The sequence below is a fragment of the Canis lupus genome, chromosome 17 (genome assembly GCF_048164855.1).
Source record: "Canis lupus baileyi chromosome 17, mCanLup2.hap1, whole genome shotgun sequence".
NCBI lineage: Eukaryota > Metazoa > Chordata > Mammalia > Carnivora > Canidae > Canis > Canis lupus.
In genome coordinates, this window is record NC_132854.1 from 7,446,869 (window position 1) to 7,473,231 (window position 26,363).

Sequence of the window (26,363 nt, forward strand, 5' to 3'; positions counted from 1 at the left end):
AAATCTATAACATGAGAAAACTGGTTGACTTACTGCTAAGATCCTTTTAGCTTTAATAGTAATTAAGTCTGTGACTCCAGTTATATTGCACTATGTAGCAAAAGCCTTCCTATTTTTGCATAAATACTCATGTCATCATGTTTTTTATCTGTAAAGCTCATGCTTGGAAAATTAAAATTGCAGTGAATCAGTGGAACATGTAAACAGGAGAACTCCATTTTCCCCCAAAGCAAAATTTCCAGGATTTTATTTCCCCAGTAAATGGAATTCATTGGGACAGAAGACACATCTCCAACGGTAGTGTGGAAAACTCTTCAATAACTACACCAAATACATCTTAATTTATACTTCATTTTCTTCATATTAGACAAATAATGTTCCCTCTCCGTGTGTTAGGTATACCACCCACTGATCCAACATGCATTCCCTCTTTTTCAAGTATATTCACACACTTGACTTATACTTTTCTATACTTGTCTTTTACCCCTCACCAAGACTTTAAGTCTCTTCTACCTTAAATTAGCATAAGGCTTTTATTTAATAACCTTTTTTCACTTGTGTCTCCCTTTAGCTATAATGTAATCTATGTCATTTTTAGGTTGTTTTGTTGTTTGTGTGTTTTGAAACCAGTCTGTGTCAACTCTGCTTCCCAATCCTAACATCTACCACCTGACCTACGTGTCCATCAGGACAAGAAAATGTTCTTGTCCAATCTACAAAATGGCTGCTTAACAGACCATCCCAACAATCATTTTATCAGTCCTCAATTTTCAACAGGGATTTATAGATGTCTAAGTATATGTTGAGTTCAATTTTGGGGCTGCAATATAAGTAGCCCTTCCCTCATAAAGCACATGTTCTATAAGTAGACCACTATATTGTTGAAACTGCACAAGTAAATATAAACTTTGAACTGCAATGAGTATTTTAAAGAAAAGCACACAATTCTCTGAAATCATATAATAAAGAGGTCTGAGTTTTCCTTTGACTTAGAGATAGCATATTTGAGGAAGGGACATTTGAACTGATGGAGAATGTCTAGAGATCAACCACAAAGGCATTTTTAGTAGGAGGTGAATTGCTCCTATTGATATTATTTAGGAATGACTTTAAAGGCATTATGGAGAATCAAAAACAGTACAAGCAAACCGCAAACAAAAATCCAAAAGGGCAAATAGGCATAAGTAAATATTGGAAAAAAGACCTATTTTTCTTTCCAGTTGAGAGATAATAGTTTGGTATAAAGTGTCTGAGTCTATTCATTTCTTTCTACTGTCAATACACAAAGTACATTCACAGAATAAAATTGACAATGCTGGCTTAGGTGTATAAGGTGGGGAAGAAAAAAGACACATGGAGTCTATAATTTTATAATTCCACATTTTTTATATCTATAGCTAGACTCAGTGATATATGAATTACATAAAGGAGTAATTACATAAAGAAACTACAATCAATACCTTTCATAAACATAGATGCAAAAATGCTCAAAAAATATTAACAAATCAAATCCAACAATCTATAAAAAGAAACATAAACCACAACCAAGTAAAATGTGTTCCAGGTGTGCAAAGTTGGTTCAACATTCAAAAATCCATGAAGGCAATCCATCACATCAAAAGAATAAAGAAGAAAAATGGGGATCCCTGGGTGGCGCAGCGGTTTGGCGCCTGCCTTTGGCCCAGGGCACGATCCTGGAGATCCGGGATCGAGTCCCACGTCGGGCTCCCGGTGCATGGAGCCTGCTTCTCCCTCTGCCTATGTCTCTGCCTCTCTCTCTCTCTCTCTCTGTGACTATCATAAATCAAAAAAAAAAAAAAAAAAAGAAGAAGAAAAATCACATAATCATATCAATAAATGCAAAAATGCACTGAAAACAATTTAACATCTATTCATGATTAAAAACTCTAGGTAACTAGAAATATAATGAAACTTCCTCAGTTTGATAAAGAATGTTTAAGAAAATCTACAGTTAACATCATACTTGATGAGAAACTCAAAACTTTCTCACTAAGATCAGGTACAAGGCAAGGCTGCCCCCTCCCACTACTGACTTTCAATATCTTATTGGAAATTCTAGTTCATGCAGAAAGACAAGAAAAGAAAATAATATGTATACATATTTGGAAAGGAGAAATAAAACTGGATTTGTTTGCAGTTAACATGATTGTCTCATAGAAAATCCTAAAGCTCCTGGTTTGCTATTAAGTGATTGTAACAAGCTTGCAGGATATAAGGTTAATATACAAAAGATAGTTGCTTTCCTATATACCAACAATGAACAAGTGGATTTTGAAATTTAAACATAATGACATTTACTTTAGCACTGAAAAAAAGAATAAATCTAGATATATATATTATATATATATATATTATATGCAAGATCTATACAAGGAAAACTATAAAATTTTGATAACCAAAAGTCAAAAGAAAAAATTAAAGTAAATAAATGGACATATATTCCATGTTCATGGATAGGAAGACTCAATATTGTCAATATGTCAGTACTTCCTAACTTGACCTATAGATTCAATGTGAAAATCCTAGCAAATTATTTTGTGGATATTACAAACTACTTCTAAAGTTTATATGGAACTATCAAAGGTAATAAAATAATTAACCTAGTGATTTCATTGAGAATATTAAATACTTTGCTGAGCCTCTTAGTTCATTACAAAGCTGAAATTTTTCCAGTATATTTTTGCCAAACTAGAAATTATCATGAATGCTTCAGTTAAAACTTTATTGATATTCAAAATATGTTCAGCAGCCTAACAGGGAGTTATTATTATATGTTATTGTGTTTCCCAATTAAGATATAAGTCCATCCCATTTAAGGTAGAAGCCCATCCAATAGAAGTACATATTTTTGCTGTTATTTCTTTTTCATAGATACATAAAAACAAAATAACAACTGTTAAAATTGTTTTTCCTATTAGCACAGTATGAAGAGCATATTGGTTTTTTTAAACTCCTAAGATTAAAACAACTAATTATGGGGGCACCTGTGTGGTTTCAGTCAGTTAAGGGACTGACTCTGGGTTTCAGCTCAGGTTCTGATCTCAGGGTCAGGAGATCGAGCCCCCTGTTAGGGTCTGCACTTAGCATGGAGTCTGCTTGGGATCTCTCTCCCTCTCCCTCTGCCCTGCCCCCCTGCTCTCTCTCTCTCTCTCTTTAAGATAAATAAGTAAATCTTAAAAAAAAAAAAAAAAACTCATTATATTACAAGGCTGGAAAGCATTTGCCATGATTGGAAACTGCAAGGGAATATAAATTTATGTAAGCTTCAGGAACATGGCAATTTTGATTCTCACTTCAGCTACTGCAGTGCTTCCTTCAAGCTGAGCCTAGCACTTCAACAATGATGGAGCTGGTGGACTTCTTCATTCTTTGAAGAGTTTTGTTTTTTGGTTTTTGTTTTTAAGTAAATGCTTGTAAGATTTATCATGGATGTATGTAAAGTCAGGGTCACTTATTTATTTTATTCTGTTTAACGGGAGAGGTCTGAAACTGTAAGACAATAAAATATGTATATTATTTAGTACCATGAATTCCTTTGAAAATACTAAAATGTCTGCATGTTCTATTTCTTTGGAAAACTGCAACAACCCATTATAATATAGTTTTAATCCAGCTCTGATTTTTTTAAAAAGATATGTAAAGTATTTTAAATAACACTAAGGTTTAATTTACTAGGTATGTATTTCGTTATTTTTTTGTGGCTTTTACTATGCACTATATATATATATATATATATATATTTTTTTTTTACTATGCACTATATAAAACTCATTTTGATCTTGATAACCTAAAACAGTCATTTTAATTCCATAGTAAATAATAATAGAAAGTTTTAAAGTTTGATCTTTAAAAAAAGATACAATGTGAAGTACTAGTCACATAAATGTTTTCAAGCGAGTGCCCTATACTACGAAGACAATATTAAGAAAAAAAAAAAAAAAGGCACTCAGCAGTTCTCTGTTTATGGTCAGAGACACAAGAATCTCCATAGCCCTCAAAACAATTACTTACAATAGCTGGTCCTTTGCAATAAAGACAGTATCTAGAGATAGGACAAACACCATAACCCTGAAAGATTATTGATTACTCTCTTCATGGGCTTCGACTTACTTGTTTTTTAACTCCAGGAGTCTTAAACTTAATAATTTATCTCATTTCCTTTCTCATGAAGAAGGAGATTGAACTAAAATTACTTACACCCATTAGGTGGGACTTCAATAATTGTGACATCATGAGAATTTAGAAGTTTTCACCTTGTCAGTGTTTATAAATAAAACTTGCTGGGACACCTGGGTGGCTCAGCAGTTGAGTGTCTGCCTTTGGCTCAGGGCATGATTCTGGAGTCTCAGGATTGAGTCCCACATTGGGCTCCCTGTGGGTAGCCTGCTTCTTTCTCTGCCTGTGTCTCTGCCTCTCTCTCCCATGAATAAATAAATAAAATCCTTTTTTTTTTTTAAAGAGTCTTTTATAAAAAAAAAAAAAAAACAAAAAAAAAACCAACTTGCTGAATTGCTGAATAAATTTAATGTGAACACAATTGTTGCAAGGAGATTGTTTAAACTCCTCTGTGGAATCCAACTCCAGAAACTTTAGAATTTTTAGTCTCTGAAGACCGAATTTACTGTTAGACCATATAGCTTATACATTCATGATACATAAGAAACTAAACCAAAAAAAGATGATCTCTTCTAACATGGAATCTAACATTGTACTAAATAACATACAAATTGGGGCACCTCTTTGGTTAAGTGTATGACTTCAGCTCAGGTCAAAGTCTTGGTGTCCTGGGATTGAGTCCCTCATGGGGTTCTGTGCTTAGTCAGGAATCAGCTTGTCCCTCCCTCTCTCCCTCTGCCCCTGCTCCCACTCATACATGGGTGCACACAAGCCCCTCTCCTCTGTCTCTCAAATAAATAAATAAAATCCCTTTTTAAAAAATAATAAGAAAATCTCCTTAAGAAATTTTGTATCTTCATATGGAACAGAAATAGGAACCTTATTCCAAATAACTTAATTTTAAAATATGTCTACCCTTGCTTTTTTCACTATAGATAGGTGTCTATGTGATTATTTAAAATTTCTCATGTGTTTTATGAATCATATCATTTGCCTAGTGTTTAAACTTGTTAAAATAGAAAATTAAAAAAGAAATGCATTTTGCTTTGAAATTTCTAACTAAAATACATTGCTTTCAGCAAAAGAAATAGCAATTAATTCTATAAGCACAAATTTTCACATGGAAGTTTTGGCAGAGAGTTCCTAATTTCTCATTATGTATATGAATTATTTACTATGTACATGGATTGTGTTTTACATGTATGTAATTAAAAAAACAATATTTTTATAAATGTAATTTCATTAAGATTTATCCGATATTTTTAAGCAATTGCTATAACCATTCATATTATCTCGTGTAGATCACATATGTGCCTGTAAAGATTTTTCTCTTTCAGAAGACACCAAACAATTCTTGCCTTGAGCCAGACCACTCTTGTTGGGAAGACTTACTTCCCAAGCTGTATAGGCATTTTTGGCTAATTATACAATTTCCTCCTAATATCTTTTTCCAAATTTCATGACTGGAATATATGTATAAAGGAGGAAATACATATTCCTATCATATTGTTACTTAAATATAGTAATTTTTACTACTTGACTCCTTATAGAAGGGTATTAATTTGTTAACAAAAGTTTAATTTTTCCTGCATTATTTCAATACACTACACTTAGCCACACTTTAGGGTGTTTATAATATATCATTTTAAGCAGTTTTTTTTTAAAGGAAATTTCAAGGAGGGAAAAAAAGAGGACAAAAATAAATAAATAGAAATTAAATAAAAATAAATCACATGTACTTAAGGAAGCATATTCTTTATTTTACATCTTTAGAGAGCCCTTTAATGATACTTAAAAGAGTATTATACTCAACTCTGTAGAGATCATTGCTTTTCTAGTCAGTCCATGAGTAATTAAAATAGTAACATATTATTTTTAAACCAAACTTCATTTGCATGATTCCATTGAAATTCGTGTATATTTTAATATTTTGTTTCAAAATGGCATCAGTTGAAGGCTTTGGTTATGAAAAATTCACAGTAGACAGGTTTTACCTCAGATTTTAACTTAAATCACCTATTTAGACAAAACCTCAATTTTAAACCATAATTCTTCCCAGGCTTCCTTAAAACTCAATCCAGGTGGTGGTTGGGGGAGCAGAGAGATTTTGGCAAACTTTCCTCTTGACTCAGTTTGTAATGAACATCTTGCTGAGCTCTGCTTATGAATAACAAAAACACATGTAATCTAGCAAAAGATGGGTCATAAAACCTTAAACACTTTGTGTACCAAGAAGAATGAGAAATAAGAATGAGCTTCACATTGCTGATCCTTTAAAAACAATTTCTGATTTTATGTGTTTCCTTGTCACAATGTGAGTCCCATTCAAATGTCTTGATGGTCAAAGCTTCAATTTCAAAAGGCCTGCAAGTCAAGACTCATATCCTAGGTGTGATTCAGGCAGACAGTTTTCCAAGAGCAATGTGCTAGACAAATGCTAATATCCATGATGTGCATGTAATGGAGCTAAATGGCAGTTTAAAAAACCCATCAAAAAGTGTTGCCTCTACAGGAGATCCTGACTCAGTATGTCAGTTAATTGGATAAATTACGGAATGATCAGCAAGTGACCTCTCAGTAGGGAGCAGAAGCTAATGATGGCAATTATTTGGGAAAGAGAAGAAAGAGAGGGGTCTATTTTATGAAATAAGATATTTAAATATAAGGTGAAACCTCCAAATCTCATTCTTTTCCAAACATCTCCCAGTCATAGTGTTACAGGCATAAATGTTGAAACATCACCTGTTGGAAGAAAATAATGAAAAACAAAGAAGAGATACCAAAGTAGCTGGCACAGAATGCTTGCATTTAATCTATAAGAACTAAAACTCTTACCGGTAATATAAAGAGGGAAGAGCTAAAATCTCACATATCTTGAAGAGGAAAGGAGTGGAAAATGTTGCATAAACAAAACTTGAATGGAAACAAAATCATATGGCCAAATCTTCAAGATATATAGTTGATATGGTTCTGTTATTGTAACACATTTTATTTAATAATCCTTTAGGATGCTTGTGGTGTATATTATATTTTTTAACTTTTTTTTTTTTTTAAGAAAAAGTCAGGCACAAAAAAAAAAAATCTAAATCTAATTAAAATACTTAGTACATTAGTTTAGTAAGGCTGACATAGTTTAAATTACATATCATACAATGCAATGATAAATAATATATAATTTGACAAGATTTTTTCCTTATATTTAATGTATTTTTATAAGCACCTAAGACTGAGGTGAACCCAGGATGATATCCCTCCACCCCACAACTTTTGTGGTTCATAACAGAATAATTGTGACTATCATGTAATGAAAAAGTCTAGAAAATACAATCTCCTGTAATCTATTCAGCTATATATGGTAATTAGAATCATGTAATAAGGGGTATAACAGACACAAATATTTGCCTTATTTGAACATGGAGGAGGAGACACACTTAACTTTCCTGAGAAAGTTTCAAAAATTTTTTTAAAGATTTTATTTATTTTTACAAGAGATAGAGAGAGGCAGAGACAGAGGCAGAGGGAGAAGCAGGCTCCATGCAGAGAGCCCAATGTGGGACTCGATCCCAGGATCCCAGGATCAAGCCCTGAACCAAAGGCAGACACTCAACCACTGAGCCACCCAGGCATCCTAAAGTTACAAAATTTTAATTTATTACTTCAGTCCTTTGTTCAGTCAAATATGAAAGACGGGCAAAATAGTACTTTCTGCCTATATTTAATTTTTTTATTTGTGCCCCTGAGTTTGGGCAAAATTTATCTAAATTTTTCATTGCATGATTTGACATAGATTGATCAGAAGAAGACAACTATATAACTAAACAAATTTGTTTTATGTAGGATAATCATACTTATGTCCTGCAATACTGTGATTTTTTTTTTTTGGTAATTAGAGAATTTATTTTTGATTTGTAATTTTTTTTATCAAAACCTTTCCTCCCCAGGTTTATTGAGAAGTAATTGATATTTATATCAGTGTATAAATTGGAGGCGTACCGCTTGATGGCCTGATTGATTTATATTGCTAAATGACCAAAATACGTTCAGCTAACATTCATTTGCTTGTATACAATAGAAAGAGAAGTAGGAAAAGGAAGGAGAAATCCTTGTGATAAGAACTCTCAAGGTTTACTGTCTTAATAATTTTCAAATATACCATGTGATACATTACATCCCTAGTGCTAATTTATTTTTAAGTTGAAATTTGTACCTTTGACCACCTTCCTCCAATTCTTCATCTCCTTAGTCTTGTCTCTTTTTCCATGAATATCTTCTCAGTTTTGTTTTCAGATTCTACATGTAAGTAAAATAATACAGTATTTTCTCCATCAGACTTGTTTCACTTCACATACTGCTTTCAAGTTCTACCGATGTTGTTGAAAACAGTAGGATTTCCTCATTGTTATGGTTGAATAATATTCCATTGTATGTATACCGCATCTTCTTTAACCATTCACCTGCCAATGGTTCTTGGTTAGGTTATTTTCATTTTGTGGCTATTGTAAATAATGCTGCTTTGAATACGGGGGCTCAGATACCTTTTCAAGTTAGTGTTTTCATTTTCTTTGGATCTATTCCCAGAAGTGGAAATTCTGGATCATATGGTAGTTCTATCTTTAACGTTTTGAAGATCTTCATGGCAGCTGTGCTAGTTTACATTCCCAACTGTACACAAGGTTGCCTTTCTCCACATCCATGCCAGTGTTTATCTCACATCTTATTGATAATGGTCATTTTAACAGACATGAGGTCATCTCTCATTGTGGTTTTAATTTGCATTTCCCTAATGACTAATGATATTCAGCATCTTTTCATGGGCCTGTTAGCCTTTGGTATGTCTTCTTTGGAGAAATGTCTATTTAGGTCCTTTGCCCATTTTTTAATTGGGTTATTTGATCTATTGAGTTTTTTTTTTTTTAATTTTTTTTTTCATGTATTGAGTTTTATTAGTACTTCATATGTTCTGGATATTGACCCTCACTAGAAATGTGGTTTGCAAATATTTTTTCCCATTCTATAGGTTGTCCTTTCACTTCATTGATGGTTTCTTTTGATATGCAGAAGCTTTTTAGTTTGATGTGGTCCCATTTGTTTATTTTTTTTTTATTTTGTTGCTTATGTTTTAGGTGTCCTGTTCAAAAAATTATGACCAAAGCCCATGCCAAGGAACCTTATTTCTGTGTTTTCTTCTAGGAATTTTGTGGTCTCGGGTCTTAAATTTAGATCTTTAATCCATTTTTAGTTAATTTTGTGAATGGGGTCCAGGTTCATCTTTTTACAGGTGAATATCCAATTATCCCAGTACCAGAACAAACAAACAAAAAACAAATATTCTCCTTTGTCCACTGAATATTCTTGACTCCTCTGTCAAATATTAGTTGACTGCATATGCTTGAGTTTATTCTGGGCTCTCAATTCTGTTCCGTTGGTCTATTTTTCCATTTTTATGCCACTATCGTACTGTTTTGATAACGACAGGTCTCTAACAAGGCTTGAAATCAGGGACTGTAATGCCTCCTTTGTTCTTTCTTAGGATTACTTTGACCTTTTGGAGTCTTTCAAGCTTTCCAAAAGCCTATTTTTTTTTTTTTTTAACTTAAGCTATCTGTTGTTAGGGATTTCTAGAACAAGATACAGATAGGAAACTTAAGTGAATAGATTTCACTTTTTATAATCTCAGTTAGACTTACAGTAAGTTAAAAGCCTTAAACCTGTCTAGTTTGCAAAATGTTGAGTAGAACCATTTTAATAGGTAGAAAGAGTCCTGTTTTGTGGAAGAAACATGAATTTTGGTATTGATCTGGTATAAAGATCACTGCTGCATGGTTTTTCTGCCTGTGTGATCCTCATTTAAATAGGGTCTATTATCAAACTTTGGGACTCCATGGACATTGGGAGGATTGATCTTAAATTTTCCCAAAAATCTAATGAATCTGAAGTTGACAGGGTACTGGTAATATTGATAAGGCAAATGTTTGAGACTGTTAAGACTCTTTATTTCTTATATAAAGTGATTTTTTTTTCAGATGGTGACATCCACATTAAGATGCCTAATGTGTGACCAGAATTTTAAGCGACTAACTAGGAGCTTGGATATAAATTCATAGGCACACATATCATGCTATTTTCAAACCTATGCAGATTTATCTGACATGTTGATAATTCAAAATAAAAATACAGAATTGTGTCCCTAAAATTTATCACTTTATGATTTTCTTTATCTTCATTAGAAATATAATGAAAACTGATTTTTTCAGGTTGAATAAAATATTGGTATTTTATAATGTTAATCAAAATAATTTCACAAGTATTATTGCTACTGTGGAAAGACTATAAAAATATGCTTTTAAAATGATAAAAAATGTAATCTATGTCTGATGCTTTTAATCCTTCCTGAGTGTTATAAAATCATTTATTATGGACCTTTACCTTTGGCTAAAGTGCCTTACTTGGCATTTTCATAGTCTCTGCTAGTTTGGGAAATTCCATTTGTTTTCATATTGAAAAAAAGGGGGGGTTGGGAGAGACTTTGAGGAGCCTCTGAACTGAAAAAATCTCCAGGTTTGACTTCTTACAGTAAAAAGTAAAGAGAAAAAGGAACCAAACTCAGAGAGGTTAAGGATGCTATACGTTTCTTTCCTCAGTTTTGTTGGCTGCTGGTTTCCATTTCTTATGCTCTGCAGAATGTTACTGCCACTGTGACAATGCCTAACCTCTAAATTATCACTAGTGTATTCGTTTGTTTCTTCTCCCCATTCTTTGTATCATATAGCCATAGCTGTGAAATCATTTATTAGGTTTCTAAAGGAAGACTATGAAAAAAGTACCCATTTTGTTAGACATTTTTATCCATTCCATTTAACAGGAGAACAAATGAAGCACTTCTCACCATATAAAATCAATCTGTACTTTGCATTTCAAAAGGACCTCAGACTTTTAGAAATGTATTTTTGGAAAACAAACAAACCTTTAGAAAGATTTTTTTTTCCCTGTTGTGCCAACTCTGCTGAGATTGTAACATCATTTCAGGTACCTTTATCATTGATACATTTCCTAGGTCCAATATTTGCCACAATATTTTTGTTATGTGCTACCTTTTCAACTTGATAAACTTTTTCTAAAATGGAGATCATTCCTGTTCTTTATACTATTTAAAGCATTTGAGGAGTATTAGGATGATCAAAAATTCATGTTGGAAAAGGAATGGGTAGTATTCAAGGGTTGATTTCCAACCACTTGTTTGTAAATAGTAACATTAGATATGAAATATTATATATTTTTAAATTACATATAAGATGGAAAATAGATAATGCTACAAGGTATATTATGCTTCATTAATATATATGTTCAATATTGTGTTCTTTTTGACTGTTATATATAATTCCTGTGACTATTATGGGTATACTTCACAAAGAACCCACTAGTTAAAGGAAAAGACTAATCAATATTATGTGTCTCAGCAAAAATATGTTTTAAGACTTTAAACATGTTCTCTCTCCCCTTCATATCATAAATTTTCCCTTGTTCAGTTTGAGTGATATTTCTGTTCTAGGGATTGTGCAGAATGAAAGGCAGTCCCACAAGCACATCATCTGTTTGAAGGGCATCCAGGGAGGGACAGCCAATTGTGCTGTAGCCAGAATGATGCTCTACTGTCAGGGGAAACCCAGGAGAGAGATGGACATTTGTGCAAGAACCAAGTGTCAAGCATTCCGATTATTTAACTTGGTGTTTTTGCATGTTGCCATGCTGTAGGTGTCTTGAACCAATGTCCTAGAAATTGACATTTTCTTTTTGTTTTTCTCCTCCTCAAAGAAGGCAAAGGTCATCATATTTTTCAAGCAGCTGGTATTTATCGACGTGGCTTTACCATGATGTTTTATATTTCAAGCGAGGTGTACAGCAACTGCATTCAAATATCCAGCATCCAGAATAGCTCAATTCTAATAATAAGAGAAAAATGTCTAAATATGAACGATGATCAAAATAGCCAAGAATCCCTGTAGATGGGAAGCCATTTGAGAATTCTGTGTTACCTACTCACTGGGTCAAGAAAGTAGACACTCCTATTGGCTGATGATGTCTATCAAAATTAATGTTCAGCTAGTTGGAAAATCATGGGAAGTAACACGTGAATAGTAGTAAACAAAGAAAAGGAAACAGGTAGAAGATTCAGAGTGCGATTAAAAGCCTGAAAATACTTAACATCAGTGAACACTAACTTTTATAACACTGACAGTCTCTGTTGGAATTAAAATGTCACAAGAAATGAAGAGCATAAACTGTTAAGCACAACAACTCTGTTGCATGCATTGTAGAGGCAAACATCCTGCTCTCTCAGAAGGCCCTCAAATCACAGTGTTCAATGGAGCTCTAAGCTAACTGGTATCCATACAGAATTTAGTGCACTTGGATAAAAGAAGAGGCAATGTACAATCCATTTTGGAGTTATATGTAACAAAGTAAGTATCATTAAAGGACAAGTAGCTCAGAGTTCTAGATTTTAGTATATGGAAGGTTGATATATCTGAATTACATTTCTTGAATGTTCTGGATAAAGTATGTCTTACTGATTTTCCTTTAAATGATATTTTCCACCTTTTTCTATCTGTTACATGATGTTTTTTTCTCAAAATACATTTTCTCAGATTTTAAAAACTATTAGAAGTAAGGATACTGGGAGTTAATACAATGCTACCTTAACGGAAAGGACGTCTTTCACGTGTAGCCATAAGTTTCAAGAAAATCACTAGATTATTATATCTACTCCAAACTATATGAACATGATTTTTTTTAATGGAGATCAATATTTCATTTTGTTTGCTATATAGCCCAATGGCAACGTGATTTGTGGGTAACTCCATCCTGGTCGTCCTGGCCCAGGAAATCAGTATGAGACATGGACCATTTAAATAAAATGATTAATACAGCCTTCCAACATCCAGCTTGAACATCTGAAGGGAAGTGTCTCCGTGTGTGTGTGTGTGTGTGTGTGTGTGTGTGTCTTTTTATAGCATAATTATGATAGTACTTTACTAGAAGCAGTTGTGGTACAGAACCTGGGCCATTTCTTTCCTTTGACTAAGCCTCTAGATGAAATGGTATAGATGAAGAAAGCAATCGTGCATAGCCATGGTCTGCCACAGCAAAGAATAAATCAGAAGCGATCACTAGTTGAGCTCAATTTCTGAGAAGTTCATTTTCTTCAAACTGTTATAACCTGACAGGCAGAACCGCTTGCCTTACAGCTTTCTGACAGATCCCACCGTGACCAGGGAAATGGCACCTAGCAAGTTAAATAGATGCCTTGGGTCAGCTGGATGGCTTGCTTCGACTATTAAGGATGTATTACTGGGAACTTCCGTTTGCAGATGGTTTTGGCACTCTCACACACATACAAGAATCCTGACTTATATACCACATGAATGATATTCACAGTGTTAATAAAGGATGCTGTAGTTTGGAATATCCACAACCAAGTGACCAAAAATAGAATAGCTTTGGACAATAATTTCTTCCCGAGCAAAGCCTTGCTGTAGAGCAGGTCCATCTGCTATGTGGGAGGAGAGTAAGATTTTTTAACAGGGCCAGCATAACATGCAATTACTTGGTAGAAAAGAAAGAGCTGGCTTTGAAGAAGGAGAAAACAGTTTCATAAAAACACAACAGCAAAACAGACTTCCTCTTACAAATATCTCATATGACAATAATAATAATTATTACATGAAATATGCTCTTGTTGCATATTTAGCATTTACATTTGTGGCTTTCTACCATGCATGTCAAGGAAAGCCAACTTTTACCTTGTTGTAACAAGGTGGGTTTGCTAAACACCATATTCTAATATGTTTTTCTAGTGGATTGCAGAGAATAGATTGCAGATAAGAAGCAATAATATGAAATGAACAGAAATGAGCAGGATAAGGGAAGTGGGAATTGAATGTCAAGTAGCTGTATTCAACCTTGCTTGGTGGGAGGTAGAGATAGTGGGATGCTAGTAAATGCACGTCCTGGAGGAGGTTCCAAGTTTGCATTCAGTTTTTACAGACTACCTTTGATCTGGTACCATGATTTTATTTAGAAGGCAGTTTCAGAAAATGTATTAAGCAACAAAAGATTTGGGGTTCATGTATTTGTTTTAAGACACCCTCTCTTCCCTGAACCTTGGGGTGGTGGTGCATAAGCCCAGCACTGCTGGGTACCTGGAGGGGTGGGCAGTAGCACCGCATTTCCCTCATTTGGCATAAGCCACTGGTTTTGACTTGAGGCTCCAGTTTCTGAAGAGATGGATTCAACCAAATAAAACTTATGTGTTTGGGACCTCAGGAATAATTTATTAACTGAAAAGAATGATTGCTTTTTAGGGAGATTATAGGAAATATAATCCTACAATAAATCTGGAATCTCTGTGTACAAAAACTAATTTTAATTCAAACCAGTATCTTAGATGCTCCTCTTCAATTTCCATTTGAGTAAATTTATGTCAAATGCAAATTTGTGTGTGTATTTATATATATATATATATATATATATGCATATATATATGCATATACAATTGTATATTTAGATTTATAGAAAGAAATACATGGACAAAATCACCACATTTAGGGGCTTCTGGTGGCTAAATGATTGAGCATCTGCCTTTGGCCCAGGGCATGGTCCTGGGGTCCTGGGATCAGGTCCCACATCAGACTTCCTGCAGGGAAGCTGCTTCTCCCTCTATGTCTCTGCCTCTCTCTCTGTGTTTCTCATGAATAAATAAATAAAATTCTAAAAAAAAAAATTAAACACTTGGGCATAAAATTTTTCTACCTGTCTTCTGATTTCCTTCTCTTTCTGATTATAATAAATGCATGTTGTTTTTTTGACAATCTGTAGGTTGCAATGAATTGGCACTCTATTTTTTTATATATTTGAACCATATACATATTGTATTTTTGTTGGAGTTGTTAAAAGACAAGCTTTTTCTAAGAAAATGCCATTTATTTTTAGATGCACATTTTTTCTTAGCAACATTGAATTAAAAATATCCAAAATTATTTTCATTAATAATTAACATTAATTGGTAATTGACAATTATTAAATTGGGGAAGAAACTTTGGACATTATAGAATTTAAAGAGACAATAGGTGATATCTCCTCATTAAAAGAACTTATCTTATTGGTCATTTTTTACCAGGCCCTTATTGCATTTGTCTTTATTCTAACAGTGACTAAATTTCATATAACATATAGAAAACCATATTTTCTACTCAGAAAACCAAAAGAACAGTTCTAACTGAGTACCATTCAACCATCTTTGGCTATTTTAAATCAGAAAATTTATGGTTTGAATTGTGACTTTGAGGACCATGTATATCTTAAAATAGGAGACATGATTGAAAATGTCTGCATGTATAGTCCTGGTGAATGCAAAAAAAAATTCAATTAAAAAATATCAGCTTGACAAATCCCTTTAAAATCATTTTTTTCAGTTGCAGTCTATATGACATTAAATATTTTCTTAGCCTTATCTTCTCCACTATAAATAATAACCATTCTGTAAGCTTTTCATTATTTTCTATTGCCAATTTGGAACTAATACAAATTCTTCCTTTCGTTACAGGTTGTCATGAGTATTTCGTTTCCTGGGTAATATTAAATGATAGAGATCACACTTAAAGGATATTATTTTTACAGTATGGTATAAACCACGTGCAATGTCTTTGGACTGTATCATTTAAAAAGTAGTTATTCCTTCTCTAATGCACATATTAAAATTATGATATTTTGTACATCAGTGCTGATTGCTTAACCTCCCTGCTTTAATTCACCCATGGCAGGGAATTAATCAGTTTACCACTTGTCTGTTGTCCCATAGTTTAGGGTGGGAGGCCAAAAGAGCAATAGCACAATCTTTATTTAAATACAACATTATTGACATTTATTCTCATACAATCAGAAAATAACCAAGCAATAGATTTTTAAAATAATATTGACCTCAACATATTATTTAATTTGATGTTGGTATTTCTTTGTTTGGAAGTTAGTGTATGAAGGTATAAATTAGATACATCAAAAAGTTAAGTGAATGTAGAACTTTTGTATTGCATTATTATAGGAGTTGATAAATTTTAATATAATACTTAAATCATATTAATTTTCATGTTACTATTAAATAGTTTGATCACTCTCTTCAGGGATTTGGAAACTATTTCATCTTAGACTACATTAAGAAAAATATACAAAATCTGAATCCAAAATATATTTATATTAATCACGAATGACTGATTCTATGTTTTCTAAAAGATGTTTTAATGATGATTTTTGAAAATTTTCTAATTCTACCAAAAAAACACTGGCAAAACATTTAAATGATATTGTGAATAGAAGTTAAAAAAAGAAAAAAACCTCTCTAATACTAGAATGAGAGACTTCCTAGTTTTAAGTTCTAAGTCTGAAACTTTAAGGATCAAATTATGTTTAAATTTGAATGTATGGGAGCCTCGATCTTTATTCTGCTTGTATGGAGGACAAGGAGGGTAAAGGACACACAGGAACCTGAGTATATGCCACAACAGGAAATGCGACGTGATATAAAAGGGTTACATCTGATTTACAGCTTGAATCTATTCATCTTATGACCTATAACTCACTTGCTATAATTAAACTAGTGATAAATGAAATAAACAGTACCTGATCTTTTATGTTTCAGGTTTAAATACCATAATGCTCCAGTGGATTGAATAGAAACTACATTTACCATTGTGATAATACTCGTTTGCACCATAGGGAATGCCTGTTTTTATATGGGAACATCACTAAATGTTGGCAATTTCTCATGGCTTAATCTATAAAAGAGATAATTTAGTGGTTAAATCAATATATTTAGATGTCAACTTGCCTGGATTGAAATCTTGTCCTCATTTACTGGCTGTGAGATCTGAGGTGAAGCTTTCTGTCCCTCAGGTTCATTAACTGTAAAATGTGGCTAAGATCCCCTGCTTCATAGGACCATTGTGAGGATTAAAAAAGACTGAACTAATTATGGAAAAATGGAGTATTCTGTTATTACTTTTTTACTAAAGAAACAATATAGAATGGATATCTGAAACTGAACTGCTCAAGAAGAACTGTGAGAATATCAGGAAGATTTTCAATCAAGTCTCCAAACATGCATTCATTAATTAATTTGCAATAGGATTTTTTTCACCTCTATCTAGCCTCTTTAATCCTTATGTTCCTGAAATCCCAGGAATATAATGGTCCTCCAATCCCTTTTCTATTAATTGCTCTCCCAACACTTGGGGAAAGATCAAGTACTCAGCCTAAGCATATTTACATTCCTTACTCCTGACTTAACAAATATAACCGTGAGCCATAGGATCTGTAAGTAACATGTCAAACTATTAATCTAATTTCACATTGATCTCCCCACACCTTGTATATGATGGCTCAGTCATTTCCTATGCTGACTTTTATTTTCTCAATCTGTAAAACAGCTCTAGGAATAATTAAAATGATATGCAAATGTGCTATAACATTACCAACGAACTCCAGAAAGTAAAGATCAATAACCAATAAGGGCAACAATTTGTATATCAGTCACATGTCATCAGAAAAAAGAACTGTAGGGCTGTAGGGCAGCTGGGTGGCCCAGCAATTTAATGCCACCTTCAGCCCAGGGCCTGATCCTGGGGTCTGGGATCGAATCCCACGTCGGGCTCCCTGCGTGGAGCCTGCTTCTCCCTCTGCCTGTGTCTCTGCCTCTGTCACTCTCTCTCTCTCTGTGTCACTCAAGAATAAATAAATAAAATCTTAAAAAAAAAAGAAAAGAAAAAAGAACTGTTAATGTGTGCACAAAAATTGTGCCCTTATTAGGAATACATGTCTGTCTATTGGTTAAAGAAGGCATTCCACGTCAAATAGCTGTTTTTTTTTTTTAATGTTTTCTAAACACAGCACACATACAGGCATTGGGTTATAATCCTTGCCTGAGGCCCTTATTTAAACAATTTATTCATCATCCCCATACAAGTGCTAAGGTATCTAAACATAAGCTTCTGAAGGTTCCAGATTTTTCTCAGAAAGACATGGGATGTGGAGGTTTACTTCTGATGCTTCTCAACTGGGAAAACTTTGTCCCTTGAGACAGTGAAACAGCTCAGAATGTCAAACTTTGATCTAAACTGTTCTCAGCATTCACAAGTAATATCAAGACAGTAATTTCCTTCTGTTTTCATCTCAGGTGTGAGCCACGATAGCAAAACACAGAAAACCTGAAACATAAAACTGTTGCAGAAATTATTCTCCAGAGTGTATTCAAGTAATCACCTCATTTTACTCATGATATATATCAGAAGGATAGAGAAGGGTAAGTCAGGAATGCAGAATCCAGTTGTAATATTTTATGTATACTGGATAAAGCAGATAGCAAATAAGAGATGTGATTTTTTGTGTATTTTTAATAGCTGTGTATAAATTATTTCTAATTACAAAGTAAGGAATGGGACCACATTTTCTGAAATCCATTTCAAGCTCAACCAGTCCCAAATGCAACAGTTCAGTGCTCCCTAGACAAACATTTCTTCTGTATAATTTTATCTCTGTGATACAGATGTTGCTCTGAGGTTTCTGATAGAGAAACAATATCCTTAGAAAACCTTCCCTCCTCAAGGTAATGGAAATAAAAATAATTTAATCTCAGAACCTGAAACTTTCAAGTCCATGTTTAATATTTTCCACTTGTTTGGTTTTTCCTGACTTTTCTTCTCGTTCACTCTACTGCATTTTCTACCTCCTGTTGCCACAACTTACCCATGACAATCCCTTTTCATGGAAATTTAGTAGCATCGTGAGGCTTGAGTAGCCAATGTAACTCTCTGACCCACTGCCATAGAACATCCCCTTTAGTTTTTGAATATGAAAACAAAGGCAAGGACAAACTGAACATTTTAATTAGGTTATCAATGTATTTTCCACTCCAAAACTTAGTGTTGATACAGGAAAATAAGAAATTCCTTTGATTTGCCCAAATGGATTTGTTTCCACACTGAGAGACACTGGTAAAAAGTGTTGACACATATAAAGTGTTCCAGTATGTATGCCATCTTTCTAGACACTAGATGCGTTTTTTAAAGGAAGGAAGGGGAGGAAGAAGGATGAGAAGGAGACAGAGAAGAAGGGAGAGAGATTGGGCAATTTATGACAAAATCTGTAAACTTGGCATTCTTGTAGTTTTAAAGATTTTATTTATTTACTTATTTTTAGAAAGAAAGACAGAGAGCATGAGCTGAGGGAGGGGCAGAAGGAGAAGGGGAGAATCTCAAGCAGACTCTGCACTGAGCACAGAGCCCTAGGCGAGGCTCGATCCCATTACCCTGAGATCACGACCTGAGACAAAATTAAGAGTTGATTGCTTAACCAATCTGCCCAAATGCCCCAATAAGCTGCAATCTTTACCTTGCAGATTTATATAGGGAATTAAATGCAAAGTGTATGATATATATTCTTGGCAGAGATGCTCTTAGTGTATAGGATCTATTATTAGGCAAACTTTCTTGTATATGGATCTGGAGACAATATAGCACATGCATATAAGCTCAATATTCATACATTTCCATCATTTTTTTCATTTCCATCATTATATATATATATTTCGTTATTTCCTGCTTATTGAATTATATGCCACAAGATCAGTTGGAGTTTTTTATTTGTGTGTTTGTCTTTGAAGGTCATGAGCAAGGCCCCTCATTTGAAATACACTCAACAAACTTCCACAGAGTAAGGTCTTTAACTTTGCTGTGCAAGTGCCTCAGGTGACCTTGACAGTCAGGGTGCTGTATAGAAAATAATGTCCCTCCTAGGAAAGGAGTCCTGGCACTCTTGCAGCCAAGGTAAGAGCCTCTGAGATGATAAGGTTCACAATTTTGGAATCAAATGTAGCTGTAGGTGATTTCATATATATCCAAAAGATGTGGGCAGTCAGAACTGAATATATATTGTAAATCTCAATGGAGAAAAGTGGACATAATTGTTGTCATTTGTCACAAATAGTGTTTCTACCTTTTTTTTTTTTTTTTTTTGCATGCTATAAATAAAAACCAACTCCAGAGGTTGCTGAGGGAACTTTTAGTTTGCTCTCAATTCTGTTTCAGAGAAAGGGGAAATGAAATGTCTTTATATCCTATTGAGGAAAAAATATGGTAAGGAAGAATTATACAGCTCAAAGACTGGGGGTATCAGTTTCCTGGAGTCTGGGATAGCTCAGCTCATCCAGAATCTACTGTGAAATTACCAGGGAAATATATTCGGGTTACTCTCACAAAAAAAGTAAGGCATTAGGAAATATTTTGTCTGTTTCTTTATAGGAGATAACATTAACACATATATTAATATTGGGAACAGTGAATACAAAATATAATTGAGTGTGATTGTTTAAAATCACAGGAGAGGAATCTTCATAAAATTATAAGGAGTCCAGAAAAACTTACTGTATTTTTTTTTTCTTACTGTATTTTTGAAGGAAACAAATTTAACATTTTCTTTCTGGTTCTCTTCCTCCAGGATAAAAAGCTTTGACTCCCCTGCCCCCTCCCACTTGGCTTCTTGGTAACCTCTCTCATAATGTTCAACAGATTATGACTTGATACACCATGCAACTTTCCCAATTTGGTGTACCTCCCCTCCAACCAATTCTCTTGCTAGAGGAGGACAAAACCTCTCTTCCTCAGAGAACCAGCCAACCCCATGTGCTCACCTCCTGGGTAATGTAGGTCCCTCTGTCTCCTTCAGAACTAGCAATAAAAAGCCTGACAAATTTCTTGAAAAACAGCAGGCTTAGGCAGATGGGAATGATGGGAAGGTAGTTCCTCAGACTCAACTGGACTTTGGATCACTCCCAAGGCAGCAATGGTAACTCAGCTCCTCTGAAAAATTGCTATCCTTGTCACACATGTCTTAGAACCACAACACTGTATTTACTCACAATGTATGTGACTTGAACTACAAGGATTATACTTGCTCATAATATAGATAAGCAGTTTGAGGTGGACTCATATGGGGGATTCTCCTGGTATTGCCTGGTATCATTCATGTGACTGTGATCCTCTGAGGTGTCACTGGAGACCATTTTCAGGGCTTCAGCAGAGGTAGTTCCATGTGGCCTCAACTTCTCATTCCTGCCATGGTAGCAAAGGATTGTGCCAAGAATGCCAAATGGAAACTGAAAGGCTGGTTGAGGCTTAGGCTTGAGATCCTGTTTCCTTTGCATCATATGGAACAAGCCAAATCAAGTGATGCCCACAGTCACCTTGTGCCTGTCCCAGGGGGGCTCAGCTGGGTTGGTGCACCTGGCTCCATGTGGTGTCTTCCTGCACAGGCTAGATGGTTCTTCCTCATGTGGCAGCACTGAGAGCATACAATCTGATGCCACAGAGCATTCTGAAGCCTAGGCTCTGCCTTCGCAGGGCATTGCCTCTACCACATTTTATTGGTTAAGGCAAATCACAAGGCCAGCCAGATAAGGGTTGGGAAAATGGATTTTACCTCCTGATGGAGAGAATCAGCAGAGTCATAGAGTGAATGAGAAAGAGTACAGCAATGAGAATTTTTGTGGGTATCTTTCAGACTATTTGGCTTTTTTCCCCTTTAACTCTCATTATTTTAATTTTCCTATAAAAAGCAGACAAGCACACAGCAAACAAGCAAACAGAAAACACTCCCTTCTCTCCCCGCTCAGTGTCTTCCTCTGCATCATTGCAGTGTTAAGCAATTTTTATTCCACCATCATCCTCTCTTTCAGGCAATGATTCCTAAAGTATGTAAAACATGATGGTCTTTTTCTTGCATAATGTGGGAAGTCTGCAAAACAAGATTACATACATACTCTTTTGGTTATATTCTTACTAATCAATGCCTTGAGGTAGAATATTTACTACAAATACTGCAGTATTGATTTGTTTTGCATCATATTCCATTTGAACAATACGCCATTTGTCTTAAGACATTGAATTTCATGTGATTTTTGTGTTGTTTGTTAAATTCGATATCTTTTAGCTATTATGTTGCGTTATATTTCTGATGCATGCAAATGGGATTTTTATGTGATTTATGTCCTGTTATTTGTTAAATTTGATATCTTTTTTACTCTTATGTTGCATTACATTTCTAACTCGTAAGAATTGGGTGAGTGGCTTAAAAATAGGTCAGTGATGCATAAAAGTAATGATGAAAATTGCAGCGCAAGGACCCAAACAGCATAAACCATCATAAACATAAAAAAGGGAAATGGGAAAATGAAATATGAATCTGTATGTACATTGATAAGTGATATATAAATACAATGGTTTCTTCTAATCACCATACAAAAAAGCTGTGCACAAAGGTACCATAAGCATAAGAAAAATAGTCTTTTTTTTTTTAAAGATTTTATTTATTTATTCATGAGAGACACAGAGAGGCAGAGACACAGACAGAGAGAGAAGCAGGCTTACTGCGGGGAGCCTGATGTGGGACTTGATCCCGGGTCTCCAGGATCCCCAGCTGGGCTGAAGGCTGCGCTAAACCGCTAAGCCACCCAGGTTGCCCAAAATATAGATTCTATTGAATCCATGATCCATCTGCACATGCCCTACGACATAGTCTGTTATTAAACTCCACCAAACTGCACACAGATGTCACTGGTACACTGACCTCCTTAAAATGCACCATCCTTTGTGCTAACACAATTGTTTTTTGACTCTTTTGCCACCAATTCAAAACATTATTTACATAACCAAGTTGGTTGTGTTTTCACTAAGTATAGAGAAGAAAGGACAAAATCACCCAGGCTTCTTCAAATTAACACTCTTCCTTTCAAGAAGTACAAGACACTGTATTACCTAGAAGCTCATAAAGCTAGCCACTAGGCTAACATTAATATGCTCAGGGAGAAATCAGAAGAAGCTATTGACAGAAATTGCTCTATTAAATGGCATCATTGGAAGTGACAAAATACCAATGCCGTAGAACCAAGAGCAGTTACGCTCCAGATATGTGGAAGCAGGCATTTTATTCTAAAGGGAAATAAAATCAATTTTCATGATGATGTATAGATTATGAAGCAGCACTTTGTAGCATCTAAGGGAGAATATTTTCACAATTTTTTCCTATATATCACAAAAATTACATGTGGTAGAAAAGTATATTGTATTTTATTAATTAACTATTATAAGTGCTGAGATCAGCTGGGAAAGAGGCTGAGCCATATGCTGATGAGGCATTGATCACATGCAAGGAAATATTTTAGATATTTAATAAAATATTTATTGCCTGGGAAGATATGGACAGTACCCTAGCAGAACAAAAGGAGAACATCAAGGAGGTTCCAGTGAGTACTAGCTAAAGTTCAGCCATAGCAACACATCCAATCAGAAAGAAAGCTACTATTAAGTAAATTGACTTTTATTGGGAGGGTGGTTAACACTCTGCTTTAGGATCCTGAAACTAAACTTGATCAAGGAGGATTTCAATAGTCTCTCCTATGAACTTGAGTTTCCATAGCAGCCAACACAGTTACAGCAGTTCAACCATGGACCAAATGATGACTCTTAATTTCAGGATAAGATTTTTTCCCTAAGGTTTCTGGAATCTTCTCCTGCGGAACTGCTTCCTTGGTAGTTTCATGCCTTTTATATCCTATATCCCTTTCTTGGTATTCTTGAAATTAACCCAGTCAGACTCATCACAGCAAGTCAGCCCAGAGTTGCAAACCTCAGTCTGGACCTTCAAGAGTGCATTTTCCTGGATTTTTCTGGAAACTTCCATCAGCAACCCTAAACTCTTTTTCATCTACACAATGCAGAATGTGTTCTACCCTCCAATTACCTGAATGTGAAACTTTCTTTGAGAATACATTTTCTTGTATTTCTTTGCCAAGTTTTTTTCATTACTCAGTCCTTGCTGTGTCCTCACTTCCCTGCATTCTAACATGTAATTAAGTAGAACTGCACGACTCAGTACTTTGTCATGTATTTCTTTCCCTCGCAGTAGCTTTAGTTTCCTTCCAAACTCAACTGAACATACCTTGAGGGAATTCTTATGTTGACATTCTTATGTGAGTTGCTAAGGTAAAATATTCTGAATAGATTGTCTGCCATCAAGCCACTTAAAATCTAGTTGGAGATCTACATAAAAACAACAAAAAATAGAATATAATTGAACCCTAATTATGGGGGACACTCTGTAAATTCCTTCAGCTGACAGAGAAGGTAAATGAGGACTGGGGCAGCCAGTAGAGCATCCCTCAAGGCTAATCACAGACTTTACCCAGTCTTAAGGATTTCTGGGATTTGCATCAGTAGAAGGAAGAGTAGTAGGATGTCTACTACTACTCTAGGGAGGCAATCATTGGGAAGGAATACGCAGGGATGAGAACGAGCCTGGGGAGTGTTGAAATGGTAACAGGGAACCTGGAGAATTTAGTCATAGAATGCTACTTCCTGCTGCGGAAATAACCTCAAAGAAAGAATGATGGGAATATGTAAATATATTTGGCTATCAGCACTGAAAGATCTACCTTAATGAGAATGTATTTGGCGATAGAAAAGATGGTATTGTGGCTGTGGAGTTTCCAGAAACAATGATAGTTTGTGCTATACAGAGTTAGAGTTGCTCGTGAATAATGTAAGGGATGTGCTGCTTTGTGAGGGTGTGTTCATAATAAATGATGGGACTCTGTATTGTGACTTTTAGTGTGATGGTTCTTCTGAATCCTTTTTATTATAAAATTATGAAGGAGTTATTGCAAGTAAAACAGTGAAGTTTCTATTGTTCTGATTATCTTCAAAAACTGATAAACTTAAAAAACAGTTGTTAGGCATACTTTGGTGAACTTTGAGACATTACTCACCAAGATCTAGGAGTTTGCTCTGCTAAAAAAAAAATCTATTGCAAGTCACATAGAAAAAAAAATTTATTTTAAATGTGCTGAATCATGAAGAAAATGATCTAGTTAAGAATGTAAATTACAAACATGTCTTTAAAATATTTTGTTTCTGATATGAATTTAAAAACAAAAAAATATTTTTTCACTATTCTGTTTACAAATATGAGATTTACGGTAAAAATCTTTCTGTAAACAATGAATATGTAAGTAAAACTGAAGGAGTGGCTCTCAAATGCCTTAAGGGACACCTAGAAATGCCTGGAGACATTTTGATTGTCGTGACTGGGGAAGTCCTGTGGGGCCATCTGGAAGATGGAGAACAGAAATGATACTAAACATCACAATGTATAGGACTGCCCCCATAAGAAAGAATTAGCCAGCCCCGTATGTCACCAATGTCCAGACTGGGACCACCCTAGAACTCAACAGAATTGTAGACTTTCAAATAAATAAAATTATATGTCTAATGGACTAAAGAATAGAGATATGAAACTTTTTACTAAGCAATTATTGAAATGGGCTTCATGGGAAAGTTTAACACAAAATTAGGATGCGGCGTTGATAGAAATGAGGACGGCATTTCACCATGATAATGACATTCTTGCACATTGAAAACATCTTAAAAGGGAGATCTAAAAGCGCGTTCCAAATGTTAATGTATTCTGACGACTGCCCTGATAAGCAGTGTGCCTTTGTGTTCCATTTCATTAATGAAGGAACACACACACAGGAAGGTTGGAGGTGACTCCGTCAGGGTCGCAGAGTGAATTTATAGAAGTCCAAACCAGATTTTGAGGATCTAATTTTCTATTGTGATCAAATAATTTTACCTCTCAAATATTTTTAAATGCAGGTAGTCATTATTAAATGTATCTCTGAACATAAAAATCTTTCACTCTTAGAAATATAAATATGCAACAAGGTGATAGGTGACTTGGCATAGTTCACATTCTCTTATCACCTATGAATTTGATTTCTTGTGTAAGAAAATTGAGCTTATTAGAATTCACGGGTTCTAATTAAGAAGAATTTCCGATTTGGTGGCCTTCAGGGAATGTAAGGTTAATTAGTCCTTAATTCTCTCAAAATAATTAGTATTTTTCTATATGTATAATTGCAGGAATAGAATACTATTTGGTTTTGGTGTTCAGTATAAGAACTAATCCCTTCACATAATGCATAAAAGTCTCAATGGAAATATATAATCAAAGAATTATAGAAAACCAATCCCGATAGATCCTTAGGAGACATGATGTATCACAACATGTAATTATGTACTGTAAATTAATTTGTATATAGGGACACATTCATAGAGATTTTTTTA